Source organism: Rhinolophus sinicus, chromosome 14 (assembly GCF_057876585.1).
Source record: "Rhinolophus sinicus isolate RSI-liver-muscle chromosome 14, RSI-T2T, whole genome shotgun sequence".
In the NCBI taxonomy this organism is placed as follows: domain Eukaryota; kingdom Metazoa; phylum Chordata; class Mammalia; order Chiroptera; family Rhinolophidae; genus Rhinolophus; species Rhinolophus sinicus.
Genome location: NC_142514.1, coordinates 140,773,569 through 140,796,120, shown reverse-complemented (window position 1 = coordinate 140,796,120; position 22,552 = coordinate 140,773,569). Strand labels below are relative to the sequence as shown.

The following is a 22,552-nucleotide window of genomic DNA, read 5'->3' as shown; positions in this document are numbered from 1 at the left end:
ATAAATAAGTTAAAAACATTTATATAGATATGGAATTAGTACTACCCATGTATGAGTATAATGTGTATCCTTATTTTTCCCTCACAAATTTGGGCAAAAGAGTGTGCATTATACACGGCAAAACACAGTATTTCCCTTTTTGTTGCTTATGCTTTTGGTGTCCCATCAAAAAAATTCATTGTCAAATCCAAGGTCATGAAGATTTCTTCCCATGTTTTCTTCTAAGAGTTTTATAGTTTTAGCTCTTAAATGTAGGTCTTTGATTCACTTTGAGCTAACTTTTATGTATAGTGAGAGGTAATGGTCCAACTTACTGCTGCATGTGTACATCCAGTTAACCCAGTAACCATTTGTTGAAAAGACTATTATACCCCTGGTAGAAAATCAAGGTTTATATGCATAGGTTTATTTCTGGACTCTCAATTTTATTCCACTGATTTATATGTTTATCCCTATGTCAGAACCACACACACTGCTTTGGATTATTGTGGCTTTATAGTAAATTTGAAATCAGGAAGTGTGAGTCCTGTAACTTTGTTTTTCTTTATCAAGATTATTTTGACTATTCAAGGGCTCATAGAGTACCACAAATATTTTAGGATCAGATTCTCCATTTCTGCATAAAATGCAATTGTAAATTTAAGAGAGACTGCATTAAACCTGTAGACCAATTTCTGGAGTACTGCCATCTTAACAATATCAAGTCTTCTAACTCTTGAACATGAGAGGTCTTTCTACTTATTTAGGTCTTTAATGTCTTTTACCAATGTTACATAGTTTTCAGTGTACAAATCGTGTTCTTTGGTAATATTTATCCCTAAATATTTTAATCTTTTTGATGCTATTATAAATGGAATTGTTTCCAGATTATTCATCGCTAGTGAACACAACTGATTTTTGTGTGTTGATCTCATATCCTGGAATTCTGTTGAGTTCATTTGTTAGTTCACAGTCTTTTTGTGGATTCTTTAAGTTTTCTATTCATAAGATCATGTCATCCAAAAATAATGATAGTTTTACTTCTTCCTTTCTAATCTGAATGCCTTATTTCTTTTTTTTGCTTAACTATCTTGAATAGAACTTCCAGTATAATGTTGAAAAGAGGTGGCAAAAGTAGACATCCTTGTCTTATTTCTGATTTTAGGGTGAAAACTTTCAGTCTTTCACCATTTGGTATGATAGCAACTGTGGGTTTTTCATAGATGTTGTTTAACAGGTTGAAGATGTTCCTTCTATTCCTAATTTGATGAGTGTTGGTTTTTTTTAAATCAACAAAGGGTGTTAGATTTTATCAAACGCATTTTCTGAATCAATTGGAAAGATCATGTGTTTTTTTCTTCATTCTATTAATGTGGTATATTATACTATATTGGTTTTCATAAGTTGAACCACCTTTGAATTTCTGGGATTGAATGTCACTAATCATGGTGTAAAAATCCTTTTAATGCGCTACTGGATTCAATCTGCTACTATTTTGTTGAGGATTTTATTCAGAAGGAATACTGGTCTGTAGTTTTCTTTTGATGTCTTTCTCTGGCATTGGTATCAGGATAATGCTCCCCTCATAGAATGAATTTGGAAGTGTTCCTTCTTATTCTTTTTTGGAAGAAAAGCACTGGTGTTAATTCTTCAAGTGTGTGGGAGAATTCATCTGTGAACCCATCTGGTCCCGAACTGTTTTATGTTGGAAGTTTTTTGATTACTAATTCAATCTCTTTACTTATTATAGGACTATTAAGATTTTCTATTTCTTCTTTAATTAGTTTTGAGTTTGTATTTTTAGGAATTTGTTCATTTTATCTCGGTTATCTAATTTTTTGGTATACTATTTATAGTACTCTCTTATAACCCTTTTGATTTCTGTAGGGTTGGTAGTAATATCTCACTTTCATTCCTGATTTTAGTAATTTAAGTCTTCTCTTTTTTTTCTCTTGGTCTTTTTTTCTTGGTGAGGTGGATTCAATGGTGACACCTAAAAAGATATGTCCATGTCTTAACCTCTAAGACCTGTGAATGTGACCTTATTTGGAAAAAGGGTTTTTGCAGATGTAATTAAGTTAAGACTGTTGAGATGGTATCATCCTGGGTTGCTTGGATGGGACCTAAATCTAATGGCCTGTCTTTTATAAGAGACAGAAGACAAAGATACATAGAGATATGGGAAAAGGTGATGTGAAGACAGAGGCAGAGATTGCAGTAATATCAGTCTAAAAGCAAAGGATCCATTAAGGAATTCCAATAGCCACTAGAAGCTAAGAGAGACATGAAATGGATTCTGCCTCAGAGCCTCCAGAAGAAACCAATCCTATTGATACCTTGATTTCAGACTTCTGGCTTCCAGAATTGTGAGAGAATAAATTTCTGTTGTTTTAAGCCATTATGTTTATAGTATTTGTTATGACAGACCTAGGAAACCAATACAATAATCTACAAATTCAATGTAATCCTGATAAAAATACACATGGGATAACAAGCTGATTCTAAAGATAAGAGTGAAGGACTGTAATGAACTAACATAATTTTGAAGAACTGACAGTGTGATATAGACAGGAATAGATAAGAGACAAATAAAACAGAATACAAAACCCAGAATACATGTTCATATATAAAGGAATTGGTTTATAATAGAGGTTAGTTCAAATCAGACTGTTCAATAAATGGTATTGGAACAAGTGGTTACCTAGAAAGGGAAAATGGAATCACTAATTTAACCATACATACAAGTAAATTATAAAAGGATTAAAGACCTACATTTATAAAACAAAATTTTATAGCATAGAAGAAAATCTAGATAAATATCCATAAGATCTCTAGGTAGGAACACAAAAAAGAGCAATAACAAAAGAAAAGAATGACAATTTGTGGTAGATGAGGGTAAGGGGGATCAAATATATGGTGATGGAAGGAGAACTGACTCTGTGTGGTGAACACACAATGGGATTTATAGATGATGTAATACAGAATTGTACACCTGAAATCTATGTAATTTTACTAACAATTGTCACCCCAATAGATAAAAAAAATGACAATTTTTGAGTACCTAAAAATTCAAAACTTCTGTTAATAAAAGACAATATAAATAAAAAAGCACTCAACTGTAATATATAACAAAGAACAAATATCCAGAATAAAAAAAGAATTTCTACAAACTAATAAGGAAAACATAACTGAATAGAAAAATGAATGAAAGATATTAATGAGCAACTCACAGCAGAAGAAATAGGAATGATAAAAATGCTCAACTTCACTAGTAATTAAAAAAATGCCAATAGAAAATACCATTTAGTTCCCATCAATTGGGAAAAATTAAAATGTCTGCTAATATTATGTACTGAGGAGGATGCGGGGAAATAGAAACATCTATATACTGCTGGAGAGTACACATTTGTACAATTACTTTGACAGTATTTAGTGAAACTAGAACCGTATAAAAACGTTCAAAGGAGAATTGTTTTAATAGTAAGATATTAGAAACCACTGAAATGTCTTTCAATAGCAGAATACATAAATCAATGTTAGTTTATAAAGTGGCATACAATACACAAGTTAAAATAAATGAATCAGAGTTATATTTTTAGATAAATTTTAAAAACATGATGTGTTCATTAAAAATATTAAGTTACAGAACAGGCACAAGATGATGCCACTGTATATAATTTCTTTAAAAGCACACATTATATATTGTTTATGAATACATACTTATGTGAACTTCATAAAAGTACTGAAAACATGGTCAGAAAAGAAAGATACTATCATCAACATAGTGTCTGTCTTTAAAGTGGAAGGGAACAAGAAAAGAAGAAATGGAATAGATGAGGGGTACAATGGGATTTAAACTATATGCGTGAATTTAATAAATGTTACTACTATTTGCTAATTTTAAGTAATGGATACATGAACATTTATAATATTTTTTATTCTTCTGTTTGAAATATTTTATACTTTTTTAAAATGTTGAGTAAATAAGGGATTTGTTTACTATTGAATAGAAGTCCAAGATGACTGATGAAAAGGTTTGAGAAGGAAAGCATTAGTGAGTGACTGAATCAGGACAAAGACAGCACAGAACATTATGGTATTTTTAGGTATGGAAGAGCACATGCGCAGGAAGGCTCAAATCTTGGGTGAAGAGCTGCAATTCTGTAGGAAATAAATCTTGTTTATGGCTAATTTAGGGGCCTTTAAAAAATTCTCTTCTGCTTCTTGGTTTTCCCTAATTTCACTAATCATTAAGGTTTCCACCTATGATTATGGGAAGGCAGTAGAAAAGAAATCCACACACTTTTGTTAGTTATTAATAGTTTGAAAGGAAAAGAAATTGAAGAGAAGGACTGATGAGGTTTATAAGTAACCACAGAATATATTAATTAATTCACATTTTCATTTACACCATTAACTGAGTTTGATTTATAATTCTGGGTAGCTGTTTTCTGATCAGCTTCACTCCCTTCATTTAAAATAAACTAATTATACCCATTTACAAAATCTGGGGATACTTACTCATATGAATGAAAATGTTAACTGCTGCAGCTTTATACAGTTAAATAATATATAAATAACATAAGCTACATTATATTAAAATATATCATATAAAAATAATACTACAAATAAAATATATATATATAAATAATCAAGTTCAAACCAAGTGGGCAGAAGTAACTACAATGCAGTCTGAAATATACTTGTAAGGGAAGCATTAAAGCTTAGTCACTCCTGCTTGGTAAACTGTTCTTATAAGACACAACTGCCAGGCTATTCAAGAGATAGCACCAGAAACTAATATGGATTTTGAACTGTACACTGTATATAAAAGCAGTTGGAACAGAAGGAACAAAATCTCATGGGTTTGGAGCAATATATGGAAGTCATTTTTGTACAAAAACCATAGGTAATCTTACTATCTAGGATAATTACTTCTAAGTATTTTGATGATTATCCATATATATAAATATGTGAACATATATTTATACAATAAACTTAAAAACAAATTTAGGACTATATTTTATATATTATTTATGATCCATTTTAATCAGTTAACAAGTGTTAGCATTTTTCATGTCATTAATCTTCTATAATTTAAAAATGAATTGCAGCATACGCCATCATTTGGGTATCATAAATTATCTATTGTTATCAAATATTTAAACTACTTCAAATTAGTTTTGTTTTTAAACATTTTAGTTTCTTTCAATTTTTCATCCCGTTGTAACCATGTATATAGACAAATATTTTGATAGATACCTATTTACATACTTAGAATAAATTTCTAGACTATAATTGCTGATGCAGAGTATGGTTCAGTTTTTAAGGTGTTTAACAGATGTAAACAAAAGGTTCTCAAAATAACTGTATCAATTTACACTCTCAACAACAGAATATAAATGTATTACTATTTTTAAACTTACTATTTTTAAAACTTACTATTTTGCTGGGCCCAAATTGACATAACACTGTTATAGTTTCCATTTTATTGATTATTAGTGAAATGGAAGATTTTCAGTCACTATTCTTTTTGTTTTTTGTTGAGGTATAATTCAAATACCATAAAATTCACCATTTTAATGTTGTGCCACCCTTATTCCAAAAAGAAACCTCATATCCATTCAGCAGTCACTGCCATTTCCCTCTCCTCTAAGAACCTAGCAACCACTAATCTGTCTCTGTGGATTTGCCTACTGTGTACATTTCATATAAATGGAATTATACAATATGTGATCTTTTTGTGTTTGACTTATTTCACTTACCATATTTTCAAGGTTTGTCCATGTTGTAACATGTATCAGTATTTCATTCCTTTTTATGGCCAAATAACATTCTGTTGTAAGGATATACCACATTTTGTTTATCCATTCAACAGCTGGTAAACATTTGGATTGTTTCCATGTTTAATTATTATAAATAATGCTGCTATGAACATTTGCGTATACAGTTTTTGTCTTAAAACCTGTTTCCAATTTTCTTGGTTATTTACCTAAGAGTAGAATTACAAGTTCATATATAATTCTGTTACAATTTGAGAAACTGCCAAATTGTTTTCCACAGTGGCTGCACCATGTTACATTCCCACCCAATTACATTGCCACCCAATTACTCCATATCCTCATCAAGACCTGTTATTTTCCATTTTTGTTTTTGTTCCTTAAATTCAAGCCATCCCAGCGGATGTGAAATGGTATCTCACTGTGATTTTGATTTGTATTTTCCTGATGAGTAATGCTGTAAAGCATCTCTTGATGTGCTTACTGAACATTTGTACATCTTCTTTAGAGAAAAGTTTATTCAAATCCTTTGTTGATTAAAAAAAATAGGTTGTCTTTTTATTATTGAGTTGTAAAACTTCTTTATATGTGCTGGATATTACACCTTTATCCGATATATAATTTGCCAATATTTTCTCCCTTTTTTGGGTTATCTTTTCACTTTCTTCATAGAGTCCTTTGGTACATAAAAATTTTTAATTTTGATAAAGTCTAATTTGTCTATTTTTTATTTTGTTGCCTGTGCTTTGAGCGATGTCTAAGAAACTGGTACCTCATCCAAGGTCATAGAGACTTAACACCTATTTGTCCTGCAAAGAGTTTTATAGTTTTAGCTCTTACATTTAGGTCTTTTGATTCATTTTGAATTAATTTTTATGTATGGTGTGAGATAGAGGTCGAACTTCACTCTTTTGCATGTGGATATTCAGTTATCCCAGCAACACTTGTTGAAAGATTATTCTTTCCTTCACTGAATGGGCTTGGCAACTTTATCAAAACTCAAATGACTATAGATGTACCGTAACTGGTCTTTTATATTTCTTTTTTCCCCAGCCATTCTGAGACATAATTGACATATAACACTGTTTAAGTTTAAAATGTACAACATATTGATTTGATATGTTTATATACTGTAAAATGATTACTACCATAGCATTAGCTAAACACTTCCTCCTGTCACATATTTATCATTTCTTTTTTGTGGTGAGAACATTTAAGATCTATTCTTAGCAACTTTCAAGTATGCAATACAGTATTATTAGCTATAATCACCATGCTGTACATTAGATCCCCGAATTTCTTCATCTTATAACTGGAAGTCTGTATCCTTTGATCAATATTTCCCCATTTTTACAATTCCCCAGGCCAACACTCTACTCTCTGTTTCTATGAGTTCAACTTTTTTAGATTCCACATATAAGTGGTATTATACAGTATTTGTCTTTCTCTGACTTATTTCACTTGGCATAATGCCCTCAAGGTTCATTCAAGTTGTCACAAATGGTAGAATTTCCTTCTTTCTCATGAATAATACGCCATTGTATACATACCATATTTTCTTTATTCATCTGTCAACAGCCACATAGGTTGTTTCCATATTTTGTCTATAGTGAATAATGCTGCAATGAACATGGGGTGCAGATATCTCTTCAAGATCCTGGTTTTAATTCCTTTGAACATATACCTAGAAATGGGATGGCTGGATCATACAGTATTTCTAATTTTTTGAGGAATCTCCCCAGTTTTCCATAGTAGCTGAACCAATTTACTTTCTCACCAACAATGCACAACGGTTCTCCACATCTTCATCAACACTTGTTGTCTCTTATTTTTGTGATGATAGCCATTCTAACAGGTGTGAGGTGATATCTCACTATGGTTTTGATTTGCATTTCCCTAATGTTTAGTTAAGCTGAGCACCTTTTCATGTACTTGTTTGCCATCTGTACGTCTTCTTTGGAAAAATATCTGTTAGATGCCCATTTTTTAAACAGATTGTTTATGTTTTTTTTTGCTATAGAGTTGTATGAGTTCTTTATGTATTTTGGATATTAACTCCTTATCAGATAGATAATATACAAATATTTTCTCTCATTCCATAGATTGCCTTTTCATTTTGTTTCTTTTGCTGTGCAGAAGCTTTTTAGTTTGATGTATTCCCACTTGTTTTTGTTGCTTGTGCTTTTGTTGTCATATCCAAAAACTCATTGCCAAGAACAATATCAAGGAACTTTTCCCTTATGGTTTCTTCAGGTCTTATGTTTAAGTACTTAATCCATTTCAAGTTAATTACTTTGAGTGGTATAAGGGTCCAATATCATTCTTCTGAATATAGTCATTCAGTTTTCCCAACCCCATTTATTTAAGAGACTATCCTTTCCCCATTGATTATTTTTAGCTCCGTTGTCAAATATTTTGGCTCCCTTGTCAAATGTATATGCAAGGGTATATTTCTCTTATTTAAACTAAATTTTCAGCTTTTCCTTGTTTCTTTGAGGATTTTTTTTTTTCTTACTGATTTATAAGAACACTAACTTTCATGTTGTCATCTGCCTTAACAGATATTTAGAGGCAGCACAGATAGTGGTCGTGGTGAAAACTATTTGTTGTCTACCCAAATTTGTTGTCCCTTTCTTCCTGGGTACATGGTAGGACTGCACTTCCTAGCTTCCTCTGCTGTTAGGTATGGCCATGTGACTGAATGCTCTCTAATACAATGTGAGCTGAAGTTAATATATGCCACTTTCAGGACTAGCTCTTAAGAGAATGGATGTACTTTCCATGCTCTCTTTCCTCTACCCACTGGCTAAAACTCAAATGAGTCAATGACCGAGGTTTGGTCAAGCTGGTAAAGAGACAAAGTGGTGGAGTCACCTTGCCACCTGGGTCCTTGAAAAATTTCAGGAGGTAGAACCTACCTATCTACCCTGAACTACTGCATGAGAAATAATTAACAGCTGTCTTTTTTGAGCCATTATATTTTTTACACTCTATTTTAGTCGTCTAGCCTTTATCCTAATTAATACAGAATTACTATCAGAATAAGTATCTTGTAGTGGGATGTTGCTGTAACAACAAAAAAACCTAATATAGGTGGCATTTGCTAAGCAGCCGAGTAGCAAGCACTGAGGAAACAGATGCTGCAGATTAGGAAGCTGGAAATACTTGCTATGCCATGGCAAAACATCAGGTGATACCATTGCCGGTGGTAACATGAAAAGCAGACCAGCGTTATAGATAGTGCAGTTCTAGGGCAGAGTTTCTCAATCTTGGCACTTTGACTTATATGTAAAGCACTTACAAAAGGCTTTGTACTTAGCTTAATAAACGTTAGCTATTGTTGTTATTATTGCATTATACATTTTTAAAATTTAGGATTGTCAAATCTATCACAGTATTCCCACATAGTTTTTGCCTTTGCTAGAATACTTGAAAATCTCTTCCCCACACTAAGATCAGATAAACATTTATTTCATGTTTTTCTGTTACATTTATTTTTAACAAATCTATAACTTCGCTTGGTATGATGTAGGGATCGCATTTTTTCCTTTTTCTAGAGAGCATCAACATCACTACCTTTATAATGTTATTTTCCTATTGATTGAAGTCTAGCTTCTCAGAATTTGTTTACAAGTTCTTAATATTTAGCTGAAATCAATCATGCTTGCTGAGGAAATGAGGCTAGAGTTCAATTTAGCAGATAAAGTTTTTACCCCATAAAGCTTAGGGAAAATTCTAGTTGACAAGAACAGTATAACAAACACAGTCTTTTTTTTTTTCACTTAAAAGGTAACTTTCAGAATCTACACGCTGTTAGCACTCTCATTAGGCACACTTTAGGGCATGTTTATTTTTTGGCAACAACCAAAAAATCCCTAAATCTTCATGGTATGTCTGCATATGTGAAATGAAGATAAAATTAGGGAGGAAGAGCACCCATGAGTTTAACGCTTGGAAACTCCCTACGTCCTTTCATTTATATTGGTCTTGCTTGATCACTCAGGTGAAGTAACTCTCTCTTCTCTATTTTAATGCCAGAAAGATATATGAGGTTTGTAGGGGAAAACATTGATCTAATATTAGCCTTCAGCATTTTTAGAGCAGAAATAATTCCATATACTTTTTGTTTACTTGTGTTCACCAACTTTAACTATTTTGGTAAGAAAATTTGATTAAGGTGTTTATTAACATAAATAAGACCTCAAGTTGTGTTACTAGTGAAGAGCAGGGAAGGTGGAAAGAGAGATGAATATTTAAAGTACAACTACAATATGCCAACCACTTACATACATATATAACTCATGAAAAGGGTACTATTAGTCCTATTTTCATGGATGAAGAAACAGGACCTCAAAGGTTAAAAAAATATAAGGCAATGAAAGCCTACTTCTAGAGGAAGGCTTTCTTGATAGAATTATCTGCTATTTCTTAAGGTCAACAGTTCACCCTCTCTAGAGCTTCAGCCTACCCTGGAACAAATAGAACTACTCCTCTACTAGTTTTAATATAATTCAACTTTCAAAAATTTTGTTACTGGAAGTGGAAAGAATAAGAGGAACTTATGAAGTTATTATGTTCCAATAGAAAACTAAATAAATATGGTATTAGATATTAAGAGAAATAAAATATGTCAGAAAATGTAAGATGCCTAACATTCTTGGGTCAGAAAGAAAGGTTACAGTTAGGGGAAAAGGACATTCTTTGAGAAATGGTCTTGAGAGGGTCTGCCAAGCATTGGAAACTAAGTAAGTAAACTCCTGATCTTAGAAACATATAGCTGGTGTTGAGCAAATCTTTTATCAATTCCACTAACAGGTTCATTTTCAAAATGTTTCTAATCTCTATTTGTTTTTCTTGTTCCTTTGTTGCTTTCAGTTTTATATCCCACATATGAGTGAAGTCATATGGTTCTCGACTTTTTCTATCTGACTTATTTCGCTTAGCATAATAATCTCAAGGTCCATCCATGTTGTCACAAATGGCAGTATTTCATCTTTTCTTATGGCAAAGTAGTATTCCATTGGGTATAAAACTCATAGACACAGACAACAGCTTAGTGGTTACCAGAGCATATGGGGGTAGGGGGTATGGTAGAAGAGGGTAAAGGGGGTCAAATATAAGTGATGGAAGGAGAACTGACTCTGGGTGGTGAGCACACAATGTCATATATAGATGATGTATTACAGAATTGTACACTTGAAACCTATGTAATTTTACTAACCAATGTCACCCCTAATAAATTTAATTTAAAAAAATAAATAAGTATTAAAAATAAAAAATTCTTATTACAAAAAAATGTTTCTAATCTTTAATTCTGTTTTCTGAAACATTTATAATCTGAAAGTGAACTCTCTCTCTTAAGGTCAGGTAATAACTTATTTGACACTAATTTCCTTGTAAAACAAGTGAAACATCTATCTAATTTGCAGCTATATAAAACAGGTATCACTAATACATTACTCAAATAAATTTCATCCAAATGAATGTATTAAACATAAATGCTTAATGACTATTAAGCAAATATTTATCAAGCGTCTACTATTTGTCAGACACTTATTTTTTTCCATGCAGTACCCCCATCATCTATCCTAGGTGAACACACCAAAACCCACTGCTCTTAAATATAGTCTAGTCATAATAAAGACAATAAACATAAACAAAGTAAAGAAATAGAGAAGAAAGGGATGCTGTCTTACGTTGGGTAGTCAGGGAAAGCTTCACTGATAAAGTCACATTAAAGACCTGAATGAAGTAAGGGAATGATGAGTTACGTGGATATCTGGGGGAGTAGTTTGCTAAGAAAACAGCATGGGCAAAGGTCCTGAGGTGAGAGTATGATTGTTGTGGAACAGCAATAAGACAATATGGCTAAATTACAGTGAGGGAAAGATGGTAGACCTTGATAAGAATTTTCACATTTAAACTCACTGAGAAGAGAAGCTACCAGTAGATTTGGACGAAAGGAATGACACAATCTGAGACTAATGTTCTAAAAGAATCACTTTGGCTAGTATGTGGAGAACAGACATTGAAGGGAGGGTTGGAAGCAGAGTTAATTAGAAGACTTGCTAAAGTATATGTAAGATAATAATGGTGGCTTGGTTTAGAACAGTAGCAATGGAGGCAGGGAGAAAATGGTTCTATTTAAAGGGAGAGTTGAAGGATTTTACTTGATGGGATGGGTGTGGGGTTTAGAGAGGAAAACAAGGATGACATTAAGGCTTTTTTTCTGGCCTCAGCAATTGCAAGGATGTGGTTGCTATCACTGAGACTGGGAGAATTCAAGAGTAGTTAAGTTCGGGAGAGAAGACTCAAAGGCTGAGTAGGTGACCAGAAGAGTCAGGACATGAATAATATACAAAGATATTGAGCAAATAAGTAAACATATTGAGGACAATGGGAGACAAATTTCTCACTGTCAAAGAAGGCATTGACATACAAATATAGAAAAGGGAAAGCTAGAAATAATCCTGAAGTATTGGCTTGGAACCGGACATCTCAATGTGAATTTACGCTTATACACATAGATAGAGAAATATAGCTGTATGTGTGTGAAATATACAAACATATATTTTCTAGCTGTGTCCCCTGAGAGGGGCTAGAAGTCATAACACCCAGAAACAAGTTTGCCCAGATCTCAGTTTCTAAATACTATCTTCCACTAAAATGAACTAGGGGTTCTTGAGGAAATACTTGATTCTAGAATTGGAGTGAGTAAAGATAAGCCTGGAACATCTTGCCCCAGAAAGGAAATGCTCAGAGAATGATTGGGACATATGTGAAAGACAGGAGACAGCTTGAAGGGACTCCTACTGGTCAACTATGGAGCAATTTGAGCATAACAATAAATAATAAGAGCAATAAATTTCAATATAGTGAATAAAATAGAAATCCATGCCCATGACAATGTAAGTGAATGAATAAACAGGGGAGAATAAAAACTTACAACTAATAAATGTAGAAGAAATGATGAAAAAATATTTCACCATTAGGTAATCATCATAAAGGTGGTTGACTCAGGAGGATTTCGTCAAAGTATGCTACAGCTGGTGGCCAAAGGTTTGATGAGGAACAGGATACTGGCATAATCCACCCCAAAACTACTTACCATTGCCTAGGAAATGATAACTTTATAGTGGGAAAAAACCCTAGCAGACACCAAACTGACTAAGTGATTAAGATTAACATCACCGGTAGCAGCACAGGTTGACATCATGTGCCTCTTGATATGATGTACTGAGAAGAATAAAGCATCATTTCAGAGGTATTTCTGCCACGAATGAATGACCTGAGACTGGACATGTAGCAAAACTGGACAAACCCAGCTTGAGAGACAGAATCAAAGGCCTGTACTCTTTAAAACTGTCAGTCATGAAAGACAGAATGAAATGGAGGAACTCTTCCAGACTGAAAAAGACTAAGGAGAAAGGACAACTAAATGGGAAAAAATGAACTTGGACTGCATCTCAAATCAGAAATCAAAAAAAGATATTGCTGTGTATGGCATCAGACGGATACTAGACTTATCAGGGTGATCACTTCCTAAGTTATGCAAATGTCTAATCACTATGTTGTACACCCGAAACTGTAATTGGAAAAAAAAAGAGGTATTGTTGGAACAGCTGGTAAAATTTGGATTGTGTCTGTGGATTGGATGGCAGTGTTGTACTGATGTTGATTTCCTGATTTGTATGTTTGGATGGTTAGGTAGGAGAGTAGCCTTATTTAGGGGATGTAAATTCTGGAGCATTTATAAGTGATGAGGCAGTATGGCTGCAATTTGCTCTCAAATGGATCAGAAAAAAGTAATGACAACAGATCCACACACAAAAACACATACATATATGCAAATATATGTTAAAGGAAGAGGGAGCAAATTAATAAAATGTTAACTGGGGAATCCAGGTAAAAGGGATACATGTGTTTGTACTGTTCTTGCAATTTTTCTATAAGTTTGGGATTATATCATGTTTCCCTGAAAATAAGACCTAGCATGACTTTTCAGGATGACATCTCCTAAACATAAGCCCTAATGTGTCTTTTGGAGCAAAAATTAATATAAGACTTGGTCTTATTTTGGGGGAAATACGGTACTAATATAAATTATTTTAGTAACAGTTAATATAAAAAAAACCTATTTCTTCTTAATTTTTATTGAGTGATAAATGTATACATATATATACATATATCTCTATGAATGTACACACACACACACACACACACACACCCTACCATATTTTACTTTTTAACGACTTTAAAGTACTCTGCTCTAATATTAAAGATTTTGGATTCATTTCACCGGCAAACTTTAACAATGAATTTTCCCACTGTTTTACAAAGGGAAAAGATAGCTTGCTTCAAGTCAAGTCATAGGTGAACATTTGGAGCTAAGGAAAAGAATGCAAAAATGAGAAGTTCTAAAACAGTTGCTAGACTTCATGTAAACACCATGGGACAAAATCTAATACGTAACTGGAAATTCATTATGTATCAGCATCTTCCCTACTGATTCATTAGTTTCTACTCCAAGCTCACCAATTCTTTTTTCTCCTTTTATTAAAAACCCCAATTTCGAGGAAGATCTCTTCCAATTCAGAGAAAGGTCTCTTATTGCCTCCCTAAGTTTTATCTATAATCACTTAAAAGTGATCAGATTTAAGAAAAAATTCCCACCTATTTTAACCAAATCCCCTAAGGAATATATTTTTTTAATTGAAAAGAAAATTCAGAATCTTGTTTCAGGCTAGGACATTCTAGTGTATCAAAATAACTGATTTGTTTCCATTTTTGGAAATAAGAGCACTGAACTAGATCAGTCTCTTAATTACTTTCACGCTTTGACACACGTAAAGAATATGACACATGCTCATCAGCACCGAAACTCTGTGTGTGTACATGCCACGTGTCTCTCTACATATTAGGATCTTGAGAGTGAGCAGGAGGGGCACTAGCCAACTGAGACTTACAGCCTATATGGTCTCTAAGATTCTGTCAGTACTCTTCACCTATTTCAAAAATTTTAATCCTAGTTTAACTGTTACTCTGTCTCTTCCACTTCATACATTCTACAGTCTTCGTTTATCAGAAAGGCTCAGTCCATTCTAAGATTAACAATTCAGACTATCAGTGTAGATCTGCTCCTACAGTTGGTCAAGTGCCACACTAAATGATGCATCTCAATACAAGGTGGGCCTGCTTTCAATAAATTACAAAGACAGCCATTTCACAGCACCTGCTCCCATTAGCTGTGTGTTTACTGAAAGGAACAATAAAAGTATTTAATATTATATGTCAGGCTGGTTCAACTGAGATCCAGATAGGTTATGCTAGTCATATGCTGACTAGCAGAGGCAGAATAACAAGTCAAGTTCCTCTGATTCTAAGTTTCTGAGGGTTTTTTTGGTGTCATCAAGATACCTCAGATATTCCGATGCATTAACCTCTGTGTAACTTTGGGGAAGATATATTTCAAAACATAGATATATAAAAAGAAGCTACATATTTCCAATACAAATTAATATGGTATATACAGAGGGCTCCAAAAAAAAAAGTATACACATTTTAAGAAAGGAAAAAAACTGTATTAAAATTATGCTGATTGTAACCACTTTGAACACCTCTTATAATTGCAGAAGTCAAATGTGACTTGTGTTCATCTTTTGTTATCGGTATATGTTGATTATTACAATTTTAATACAGTTTTTTCTTTTCTTAAAATGTGTATACGTTTTTTGGCACCCTTGGTGTGTGTGTGGATACATACATACATATATATACACATATACATATACACACACACACACACATACACATCTGCTGCACCTATAGATTTAAAGGGATCCAATGCAGAGATTTATTAGGCTGGAGGCATCGAATATGGGGCCCCTGTGCTAGCAGTTGCTCCTTGCACATCCACGATAGAGACTGCTAATGGATCATGGCACTTGAGCCTAGCAGTCTCAGAATACTTCTTGGTCCAGCATTACAGGCAGCCACTATTAATTTATTATAACTGGCACATAAACGGAAACCTATTTGCCATCTCCATTTCTTTTAAAGTTACAAAGATTTCTAGTAAAATAGCACCCATTCTGTCAGCCACCAGAAAGCTCTGCCTTGATAACGTTGGGGGTGGGTATCGGGGGAAGGCACAGAATAAGGGGAGAGAATAATAAAGAACCTCATAGTTTAAAATACACTCTAACTATAAGGATGAAGTTAAAAAAAAAAAAAAAAAGGCTGTGATAAAAAGAATTCCCTGGATTCTTTTTACAGGTACAGCCAGAAATTGGGGCTGAGGCTAAAGACAGCAAATTGTGCTTAGGGAGAAAGGCAAACCTCTCACTCACCGTGCTTTCCTACCTTTGATCTAAAGTACTATTGGTTGGCTGCAAAGTAGGGTACATAGATATAGGGTGACCTAGGGTGACCTATTATACATGTGACGTTGCCTTAGCACTGCTCACACCTAATGCTTTCCATCTTTAATACTGTAACTTTTGATCCTGCTTCAATTAAAAAATGTGGTCTCTGCCCTCCCTCATTCTTAGGTGCTCTGCAAATATGTCAAATCCAGGTGTTTCCAGATCATTTTGAATTGTATTTCTCTGTATTTAGTGCTGTTTGAAATACAGAAAGTATGTGTAATTCAGAAATGAACACTTTTGAGAACTAAATCTGAGATGACTTGATAACAGCAATATTCCCTGCTCTCTATTTACCCAAATTTTTTAGTCAGTTATCAAATATACCACCCAAGTAAAATATGAAATAAAGACCTCTAAATTTGCTGTAATTTTTGCTTATACTTAATCACTTATGTCAAGAGAATCACAAGTAGCCAAACATACTTTATGTAATTATGCAACTTAATTTATAAATTGCAATAGTGAGTTCAGTTATTTTATTACTGAGACACATAGCATGTCACTTATCACTTTCTACTGTGTATTTCAAGTTGATCCGTAAATGCTTTTCTAACAAGACTAAGCTCTTTGAAGGAAGAAGCTGCATCTGTTTCATCTCTGTACCTATAAAGTATCTAATTCATTTCGATAGTCCTTAACAAGTATTATTATTGAAACCTAAGCATTGCATTGAAATATTCAATTATAGACCTTCAATTTCAGTCTTAGAGTTTTTTCTAACTGAAAGCAATAACAAGGTTATTTAGTATAAGGTAGAAGTTCTCAAGGTGAAATCAAGGGACCAATGAGGGTATCTCTGAGACCCTTGAAGGGGCTGCGAGATTAAACTTATTTTAATAATAATTCTAAGACCTTATTTGCCTTTTTATCCCTATTTGCTCACAAGTATACAATAGTTTTCCAAAGGACATAACAGAGCGTGATAGCATGTGATGGTGCAATTGGTCTAACAGCTAATGAAATTTGTACTTGTGTATCCTTGTGTCTTAACAATTTTACCAATTTACATTTTAATACAGTAACTATCAATAGGTATAACACACATAAACAAAAGTTCTTGGGGTCCTCAATAATTTTTAAGAGTGAAAAGCGGTTCTGAGACCAAAAAGTTTGAGAACCATTGATATAAGCTACTAATATTCAATGTGAAAAGAATGGGAAAAATTTATAAAATATATTTTATGTAAACCAGATGATGACTAAATTTATATTGAGATGTTTTTCCTTAACAATTGTCAACTAAGGACATAAACTTTCAGTTTTTCTCTTTCTTTTTTTGTTCTAACAAAGTACTTTATATTACTTTGTGACAAACTAAAATAAAAATGTACTTTAATATATTAAAAATAATGGAGAAGAAAAATGTGTCTTCCTATCAAAATCTGGAAAATATTATTAAACAAATAGCTTTATAATTTAAAAAGATAAAGGCAATCACCAGGAGGCCACACAGGTTAAAACAAAACTCACATGAGGATGAGGTCATAATAGACCCTCTTGTTTTATTTATTTTTTAATAATTAGAGCTGCTAGACTGTAGAATTGCCATAGTAATGGAATATCCGAATTTCAGCAGGCATCGGTGGAAGTGACTCTAGATGAGAGGTAGTATTACATAATGGTTCAAAGAACACATATTGGAGCCAGACTGGCTGCATTCAAATTCCACCTCTGTTACTTTGCGTCTCACTTATCTCTTCTATAAAATAGGAATATTAATAGTACCTACCATAGAAAGTTGGTAGGTTAATAAGAGTAAATCATTTAGATCAGTGCCTAACATATACTAAGTGCTTTATAAGTGCTTTTGATTATCATTCTGTCTTTTTTTTAGTGATATTATCTCTAATACCAGGAACAATACGAGGCACATAGTAGACATGCAATAAAAATTTTTTGAATTAATAAATCAATAATTAGGGGTTATCACTTTGTGAGGGGTATAAATGTCTAATTATGTTGCTTTGTACATCTGAAACTAATATAAACATCAATAATTATCTTTATTAATAATGATAATGATGATTACTTTTCTGTGTATTGTATGCTTGTTATATATTGGTCAAAGTAGTAAGTATTTAATATACATTTACCTCATTTAGTATTCCCTAAAGCAACTTGCGGCACTTAGCAGCCCCACTTTACAGATGAGTTAATTGAGACTTACAGAAGGAAAATAATTTGTGTAAGGTCAAAAAACTATTAAGTGATACAGCCAAGAGTCAAACAAGATTTGCCTTGCTCCAAAATTTCTATTCTTTAACTATTATGGTATATTTGTGAATAAGATTGAAAAAAAACTTAGATGTATTTAACTAAAAAAACTGTATTTAACAATTTCACATTATTGTTGAAAAAGAGTGGCTAATTAAGCAAGTAACCACAGGGTTCTATCCATTTCAATGATTTCATCTAATCCCTAGAGAAATAAACAAAAAGAAAGCTTATCAAATTTATGGATGATACAGAGATTGAGAGTATGGTCAATATTGTGAATGACATAATCAGGTTTCAAATACATCTCCAAAGATTGGAATGATGGAACAGAAATCAAGAGGACTAATTTTAAAGGAATAAATGCAAAAGAATAAATGGAATATGTACAAGATAAAGAACAATTGGTTGATGGTTCTCATTTATGCTCTCATCAGAATCTTATGTTCTTTTCTGTCTAGAAATATCTGGGTCCTAGAATTATTAACCTTTTCAAGTCTTTCATTAGATTGACATTTGTTCCCATTTCTACTATGATGCACCGTGCTTCATCCCTCCTCATCCAAACCATTAACAAAATGTTCCACAAGCTTCTAAAAATAAAAATATCAGTATATTGCAGAATAATATGCTACAAAAAAGGAACACTTGAGGAACAAACTATCTTACTTTCTAGTAGCCAGTTGAATTGCTTTCTATAGAGCTGATGAAATCAGTTATCTGGATTCCATGGCCTAGCAACAGTTTTTTTGTTTTGTTTTAGTTTGAACTTCAAAAAATCAGCCTGATGATATAGACTCATAATAATATATTTAGTATCTGTTCTAATTAGTACTGGCATAAGGAATACAAAATATTCCTTGGGGAACCTGTCTAAATACTTGTATTTAGACACCGACATCATCTTGCTATTCAGAAAATTAGAACAAAGGAAAATTTGCAATTTTCAATTGTTAATTTTATTTTACAAATAAATTCTCTCAGAATTTGTGACATTCACAGTATGCCACTGCTGATTATACTGATTATGCTGATTATACTATTATACTGATTTTTACTATCAAGAAGATGGGAGAGGTATGAAAAGAACATAGAATGATATCCATGGAAGAATATAGGCTTAGAAGCCACAGAGACTTAAGTCCCAGCTATTACACATATCAACCAAATCTCATTGAGCCTCTGGTATATGGTCTGTAAAATAGGGATAATATTTAGCTTGAAAGATATTATGAAAACTAAATAAAATATTTAAATAAATGAAATAATGTACTTAAAAGTACCTAGAGTACCCAACAATGCTAGACACCCAAATAGTTGCTCTACTCTGACACCCAAGCATTCAAAGTCTCCTTTCCCCCTTCAACACTAAAAAACAAGAGTTATTTAAAATATAGTATCAATAGATTTTTTGTTATTTAACAAGACAACATATATAACACGTATACCAAACTTTAAAATTAACAAAAATACTTTTCATTATCTCATGTGCTCCTCGCAGAAGCCAAAGGAGATATAGTGCAAGATTATCATCCATTTAACAGGGGAGAGGAAATAGGTCTGACAAGCTAGTATAAAGAGCTAATGGCACTGGCTGTGGTGGCAGAGTCCTGCCACAGTTGAATCCAGGCTTTGTCATAATTTCCTCATTTGTAAAATGGGAATGATTCATCCTGTGACAATTTAAGTGACATTGGTTGTTCATTCATTCATTTATTCATTCATTTATAAACATTTAACATATGAAAGTTATACACTGTACTAAGTAGCAAGGATAGTCTCAAGTGACACAGACACAATTGTTGTCTTCACAGAACATACGGTTAAGTAGGAGATATGGCATTTATTACATAATCACATACTAGATACATGTAAAACTACAACTGTGTTAAGTACTTCAAAGATGAGAGAAACCATTTTGTGAGACCATTAGATTGGGTGGGAGACGTAACCAGGTTAAGGAGATCACAGGAGCCCTCCTGAGAGAAAAGGAAGAGAGCTGAAGAAGTGACAAAGGGAGCAAAAAGGGGGTTTGACCAACCCAAGAGGATACTGACATTAGGGTTTCCCCTACAAATGGTCCACCAGAAGCTCTACAGTGAAGCTCTAAGTCAGTAAGTCCTGCTACAGTCTAAAAGAAGAGACTATGAAGGGAGAAGAAAACTTTAAAAAATAAATTCTATTATTGATACCATCAGAATTAAAAAAGAAGATAAAGCACAAAAACTGGCTATAAAAAAAGGAACATTCAGGGAATAAAAAGGAACAACTGGATATTAAAACAACGTTGAAAAAACTAAACACTTAAAAAAAGAGTTGCACTATAAAGTTGAAGAAGTCTCCCAGATAGAAGAGCATAATGACAAAGAAGGAAAATAAGAGAATAAATTTTTTAAAGGATTAGGCCAGGATATCCAACATCTTAATAATAGGAGTTCCAGAAAGAGAAAACAAAAAGAATTAATCCAAGAATCAAAAGGCATACTGAGAATATTTCATCAACTTCTAAAAAGAAGAAAAAAAACTAGATTAGCTACAAAGAATCAAGAATCAGGATAGCTATGGATTCTCAATACGTATACAGGAAACAAGAAAACAATAGAGTACTGACTTCAACATTTGAATAAAAATGGTTTTCAACCTTTAATTCTACACCCAAGTATGAGGAAGGAATAATGTTTCATAAACATAGTATCTCAAAAAACTTAACTCCCATGCCCACTTCCTCAATAAGGTATTCCACCAAAGAACAGAGTAAACTAAGAAAATATGACACGTAACACTGGAAATCCAACATAGGAAAGAGGCAAAGGAAGATCTCAGAATAACTGCACTGCATCAGATGCAGAGGCCAATTAATCCAGACTAGAGGAGTGTAGCACAAGACAGACAGGATGAGGGTGATCATCACGTAAGTTCCATCAACTGTTAACCTAAGAATGGAATGTCCAGAAAATATAAGGAGAAAACAATCAACTGGTTTGCTTCTAAGAAGGCAGGAAGAGATGAGATATGATCCAAAGCTAAGGTGAAAAGACCATCTTTAGAAAGAAAGAATAACTCTATTGAAACTCCTTGGAGGAGTCTTGCACACAGATGAAGGTAGGTAATGGAACAATAATGGAGTTCCCTTTTAATGGTTTCTATTTTCTCTGTAAAATAGGAAGAAAGGCCACTTGCTAAATGTGAAAGAAAAAGGGTAAATTTGATATTTAAAGAGAAGGGAAAAAATTGTAAAAATAGTAGGGAAAGAAATACAGTAGGATATCTGAGTAGTGTTGAGGGTCTATTTGAGGTGGGTTCCATATTAATTTATGATCATGAATCTGCTCTGTTGAAGTATTTGCTTCAGCAGTACTTGGCTACAGATGCAAGTACAGAGAAAGTGGGCAGATTGGTGCAGCCACTATGGAAATCAGTATTGAGGTATCTCAAAAAACTGGAAATGGAACTACATTATGACCCAGCAATTCCACTCTTAGGTATCTATCCAGAGAAATCCAAGACGCTAATTTGAAAAAATATATGCACCTCTATGTTTATTGCAGTGCTATTCACAAGAGCCAAGACTTGGAAACTCAAATACCCATCGGCAGACGACTGGATTAAGGAACTCTGGTACATTTATACAATGGAGTATTACTTGGCTATAAAGAAGAATGAAATCTTACCATTTGCAACGATATGGATGTTCCCAGAGAACATTATGCTGAGTGAAATAAGTCAGATGGAGAAAGACAATGCCATATGATCCCACGTATATGTGGAATCTAAAGAACTGAATAAATGAGCAAGGTAAACATAAATAGTCTCAGATATAGAGGAAAAATGATGGTTCCTAGAAAGGAGGGCAGTAGGGATGAGGGAGAAGGAGAAGGGATTAGCATAAATTGGTAACTACAATATTGCCATGGGGATATGAAAGACAGTTCGGGGAATATAATCAATAATGTTGTAAAGATTTTGTAGGGGGTCAGATGGCCACATGTCTTATTAGGGAGACAACTTCATGGACGGTATAGAGGCTTGACCACTGCACTGTACACCTAAAGCTGAAGCTGAATAATATTGTATGTCAACTATAATTTAATATATATAGTCACGGGATATGGAGTACAGCATAGGGAATAGAGTCAGTGGAATTGTGAAAGA

The 22,552-nt window shown here is 33.3% G+C and overlaps 1 protein-coding gene across 3 annotated transcripts in view; it reads right to left on the bottom strand.

Moving 5' to 3' along the window:
* The window catches only part of FCHSD2 (FCH and double SH3 domains 2), a 212,517-nt gene that overhangs the window by 78,445 nt on the left and 111,520 nt on the right, over positions 1-22,552 (bottom strand). The window lies entirely within an intron of this gene.